We start from the raw sequence: 6,005 nt of genomic DNA, 5'->3' as shown, positions 1-6,005 counted from the left end.
ACACACACACACAGTGACACTAAACAGCACACAACAACATGATGGCAAACAATTCATAACAATACACAACAACACAAACCAACAATACAAAACAACAACACACAATAACACCACAACAACAATACACAACACAAAACAACAATACAAACCAACAACACAACACACAATAACACCACAACGACAACAATACAAACCAACAACACACACTAACAAGACAAAATAACAATACAAAAATCCACACAATACAAAATACGCAACAACACAAAATAATACAACACCACAGCACAAAATTACACAATACAAAATAATACACCACTGCACAATAACCATACAATAATGCCAACACAAAACAACACACAGCACAAAACAACACACAATAACATAACACAATACAAAAGCACAAAATATTAATACACTAACACAAAACAATACACAGCACAAAATAAATACACAGTAACACAAAACAATACAGAATACCAAAACAATAAAACAAGATAACAGCACACAATAACAATACACAATAACACAGCAACACAAAATAACACAAAATATAAAGTAATCCACAGCAGGGGTGGTGGCCACGTGGTAAATGCACTTGGTTTCATTTCAGAAGGTTCAAATCCCACCCCTACCACATTTCTCCATGTAATGTGGAGTTGCGTCAGGAAGGGCATCCAGCGTAATTCAACAGTTGCACCTTGGATTTGCTGTGGTGACCCCGAGTGCAAACAAGGGAGCAGCCGAAGGGACTTACTATAAAGTAATCCACAACAACACACAATACAAAAAATACAACAATACAAAATAACAGCAACACACATTAACAAAAACAAAGACAAAGGTGATGGTCTAGTGGTTAAGGCATTGGGACTTCAAATACCAGCCGGACTGGAAAATCACTAAGGGCCCTTGGGCAAGGTCCTTAATCCTCTATTGCTCCCAGTGTGTCGTGAGCACCTTGTATGGCAGCACCCTCACATCAGGGTGAATGTGAGGCATTATTGTAAAACGCTTTGAGCATCTGATGCAGATGGAAAAGTGCTATATAAATGCAGTCCATTTACCATTTAAAGCGACAGGTCTAAAATCATTAAATTGCTTTGGATTAGTCATCTTTGGGACTGGGATCGCTGTAGATGATGTCCAACTTACCAGGATTTCATTAGAATTAAGAGACCATTGAAAGATATGCTGGAGTGCACCACTAAGATGGTCCGCACAATGTTGTAATGTGCACCCATAGATGTTATCTGGACCAGGCCTGGCCTTTCTAATGTTTATACCCTTCAGAATGTTTCTGACCCATTCCTGGTCAATAACAACATCCCACTGAGGACTGAGAGACTCTCAAAACAGGGAGATTTTTCTGGAAAAGTCATGCTTGTCAAAGCGAGAATAAAATCATTAAACATGTTAGGGAGAACAGAATCCTTGGTTGCCTTGATTTTAAGAAGTACCCTGTCAGAACAGCTATATCTCTGACTGGCCAAGGACATGGATTTTATTCCCCTCCAAGCTGGCCTTAGATCACCACGGCTGTACTTCTGTTATGCTTTATCCTTACACTTTAGTTTAGCTTTCCTTATCTCATACCTTACCTCCCTTGTGATTTCTTTCTTTTCCTGACTATTCCCTTTATTAAAAAATGTTTCTTTTTATTTAAGACATTTTTCGAGTCCTTAGTATCCCAAGGTTTATTGTTAGGGAATACAGCAATGACCTTCTGGGGAATATTATAGTCCAGACAAAAGGATATATATGATGAAACCATAAATGCCAGATCATGTCTATCAGGGCATGAGCTACAAAAAACATCCCAGTCAATACAGTCCAAACAAGCCTGTAAGATGGCAGTGCTGTTTTCTGTCCAGCATTTCACTGTTTAGCGGTTTGCGCATGACTCTTACAAATAGGCTTGTAGGTTGGTAAGAGAAGAACACTGTTGTGGTAAGATGCTCCAAAGGAAGGAATAGGTAACACCCTGGAGGTGCCAGGTACTGAGCCATAGCATAAGCCTGTGGAGGCAAAAGGATTTCAGACCAGGCAGTCTCAGGCTGTCTCTGGAAAGAAAGAGTCAGGACATTGACCATTTGTCAAAATAACAGGCTCTTTAATACAAAGCTTCGGACACCAAGCCAAACAGTATACAGCTATATTCAGATTGAGACAGTGTGAAGTGTGGCTCTCTGGGCTCTGTTTTTATGCACATGTCAGGGTGGGGGCTTGCGTGTGGGCAGTCATTCACACAGTATCTAAAGAATGTGTCTATCAGTAATATAAACAGGGAGTTAACTTAAAACAGGTTATGAAAACAGAGTCCCAACTGAAAGGTTGAAAGATTGTCCTTTCATCTGCAAGAATGATGGATTTTGTCACAGTGTTTGTGGGTCACAGTACTGTGGTTGATCAAAGAGTTGTCTTTCATCTGAGAGAATATCTTTTTATCATGGTGCTGCATTGGAGATCGTGAAGGTCATGAACAGAGTCCCACTGTGAGACTGCCTTTATTTAAGACAGTGTCTTTGTCTCTGTGTTGTGACTGATCACAATGTGGAGTCATTTCAACCTGCAACTGTCTGTGTCACTCAGAGGTCATTCAGGTGCTGTAAGGTAGAAGGAATGTCTTGATCAGATGTTTTGCATACTGAGCATGGGGTCACATGCAGTCAAACAGAAGATATACAGTGGGGTAAAAGTATTTAGTATAAGTATTTAATCCAGGAAATCACATTGTAGGATTTTTAAAGAATTTATTTGTAAATTATGGTGGAAAATAAGTATTTGGTCACCCACAAACAAGCAAGATTTCGGACTCTCACAGACCTGTAACAACTTCTTTGAGAAGCTCTTCTGTCCTCCACTCGTTACCTGTATTAATGGCACCTGATGGAACTTAACTGTATAAAAGACACCTGTCCACAGCCTCAAACAGTCAGACTCCAAACTCAACCATGGCCAAGACCAAAGAGCTGTCAAAGGACACCAGGAAGAAAATTGTAGATGTGCACCAGTCTGGGAAGAGTGAGTCTACAATAGTCAAGCAGGTTCGTGTAAATAAATCAACCGTGGGAATAATTGTAAGAAAATGGAAGACATACAAGACCATTGATAATCTCCCTTGATCTGGGGCTCCACACAAGATCTCATCCCATGGGGTCAAAATGATCATGAGAACGGTCAACAAAAATCCCAGAACTACACGGAGAGACCTGATGAATGACCTGCAGAGAGCTGGGACCAAAGTAACAAAGGCTACACACTACGCAGAGAGGGACTCAAATCCTGCAGTGCCAGGCGTGTCCCCCTGCTTAAGCCAGTACGTGTCCAGGCCTGTCTGAAGTTTGCCAGAGAGCATATGGATGATCCAGAAGAGGATTGGGAGAATATCATGTGGTCAGATGAAACCAAAATAGAACATTTTGGTAAAAACTCAACACGTCGTGTTTGGAGGAAGAAGAATGCTGAGTTGCATCCCAAGAACACCATATCTACTGTGAAGCATAGGGGTGGAAATGTCATGCTTTGGGGCTGTTTTTCTTCAAAGGGGACAGGACGACTGATCTGTGTTAAGGGAAGAATGAATGGGGCCATGTATCATGATATTTTAAGCCAAAACCTCCTTCCATCAGTGAGAGCATTGAAGATGCAATGTGGCTGGGTCTTCTAGCATGACAATGATCCCAAACACACTGCTCAGGCAATGAAGGAGTGGCTCCGTAAAAAGCATTTGAAGGTCCTGGATTGGCCAAGCCAGTCTCCAGACCTCAACCCCATAGAAAATTTGTTGAGGGAGTTGAACGTCCATGTTGCCCAGCAACAGCCCCAAAACATCACTGCTCTAGAGGAGAGCATGGAGGAATGGACCAAAATACCAACTACAGTGTGTGCAAACCTGGTGAAGACTTACAGGAAACGTTTGACCTCTGTCATTGCCAATAAAGATTATGTTACAAAGTATTGACCAAATACTTATTTTCCACCATAATTTACAAATAAATTCTTTAAAAATCCTAAAATGTGATTTCCTGGATTTTTTTTCTCATTTTATCTCTCATAGTTGAAGTGTACCTATGATGAAAATTACAGACCTTTCTCATCTTTCTAAGTAGGAGAACTTGCACAATCAGGGGCTGACCAAATACTTTTACCCCACTGTAGCTAACAGAAAACAATATTTATCATTTTGTTTCCACAAGTCAATGGTGGAATTCTTTTTAGTAGTTGTGCAAGTAACATATTGTTCATATGTTTTTAAAATCTTATGAACCTGGAAATGATTAAAATCACCTAAAATTAATTTTGGAGCGTCAGGTGAAAGGGCATCTAGTCTGTTTGTCACCTCCTCGATCAGCTGGGTGGCTGACGTCACATTAGCACGTGGATGAATGTATACAAGGGTGAAAAAGAGCTGAGGGAACTCCCTTGGCAAGTAAAAGGGGCGGAGTAAAATAGACAACAGCTCCATGTAGGGGTGCACATTGTTTCCCAAACTACAACCGTTTTGCAATAGTTTTTGTTGATGTAAAAGCACACTCCATCTCCACACGATTTGTTTGCAATAACAGGTGACCATTCCATACAAACAGGCTGCCCAAAGCCGCTGATGTAAAGTTCCTCGTTGAGATCTATATCTCCCAGCCACATCTCTATAAAAGCCAGCAGATGTTTCCCTGAAGTCACTTTTACATCTGGCGTTTGCCTCCAGTATCAGGCACGGTGGACAGGAATGGCTGGACACAAATGCAGGACTCAGACTCATAACTCTGTAGGTTAACACGGTTTACTGAAACAGTAAGCTGGGTCTGGTACACATAAAGGCAGTCCAACAAGAGCGAAAGTTCAACTAACATCAGGCTATGTTGAATAAACAGGCAGGTGGTCATAAACACAAGGAGACTAGCAGGATGAGGAAACACAATGAACGGTGCTGGAAACGAAGGCACAAGGTGCATTGATCTGGTGGGGAACAGGTGCAACTGGTGGAACTTAAATACACTCAAGGTGATGAGCTACAAATTGGCAGCGGTGGGCACGGCGAACCAAAAAGTTAGCGTCGATAACAGCTAATCAGCTAACTGAAAAGTTATCTTTTGTAAAGCTAAACCAATAAACCACCCAAAAATGTATCGGAAGCTACAGATAACCGATAACTTTCAGTATTGCTTCCAATACACTTGCAACTACTAACAAGCTGATTTTGAGTTTTAACACCACGATCACTTCTGGTAGCATCAAAGGCGACTACAGACCCAAACAATGAGTCAGCACTTCTGCCTTTGGGCACCCTGCCCTGTGCACCCTGAAGCTCCTGTTTACTACATATTTTGCAGCAGTGAAGCAATTGAGAGGAGCTAAGCTCAACTCTACTAACACACAAAACAAGCCATTCCGAATACAGCCATGCCACAGTGAGGCAGAGGTCTTGGAAAATAAAGTATTTTTGAGTTATGGTTTTGATTTAAAATCATCAAATTATTCTGGATACAATAACTGCATTAATGTCAATCCTGTCATTTGTACAAATTTAAAATATAATGCATATCTTTAAATTTTAAATAATGCACTAATTCTGAAGTTTTGTAACAGACAGATTCCAAAGGGAGTATGGGTAAAATGTGCCTCTGCTAACACTGATTGGTTGACTCATTCATTCTATGTAAAAACCTATGCCTTTGTGATTAGACAGCCATCTTATATATCCGGGGTCAACATAAATAGAACGCTGCCATCTACTGGCATCCAGACGCACATACTGCCATGAACACTACTGGCCAGTAGATGGCAGTAGAGACCATGAAAACTTGCAAAAACGAAATTCCAGACAGTCCGTGTCTGCTACGTTTAAGATACGTGGAATTTAACAAACGCAAACTGAATTTCAGACATCTTATATATATTACTCTGGAACAAAGACCACAGACATAAGCAGGACTCTAAAGAGCAAACAGGAATCGATTGCAATGACTCCAATTGAAAATAATGGAGAAGCAACCTGGGCTTCTTCA

General features: G+C 40.8%; 1 protein-coding gene across 3 annotated transcripts in view; it reads left to right on the top strand.

Annotated features, from left to right (window-relative positions):
- The window catches only part of prkn (parkin RBR E3 ubiquitin protein ligase), a 102,700-nt gene that overhangs the window by 76,092 nt on the left and 20,603 nt on the right, over window positions 1-6,005 (top strand). The window lies entirely within an intron of this gene.

This window comes from Thalassophryne amazonica, chromosome 13 (genome assembly GCF_902500255.1).
Source record: "Thalassophryne amazonica chromosome 13, fThaAma1.1, whole genome shotgun sequence".
NCBI classification, from domain to species: Eukaryota; Metazoa; Chordata; class Actinopteri; order Batrachoidiformes; family Batrachoididae; genus Thalassophryne; species Thalassophryne amazonica.
This window is presented reverse-complemented; position numbering and strand designations above follow the sequence as displayed.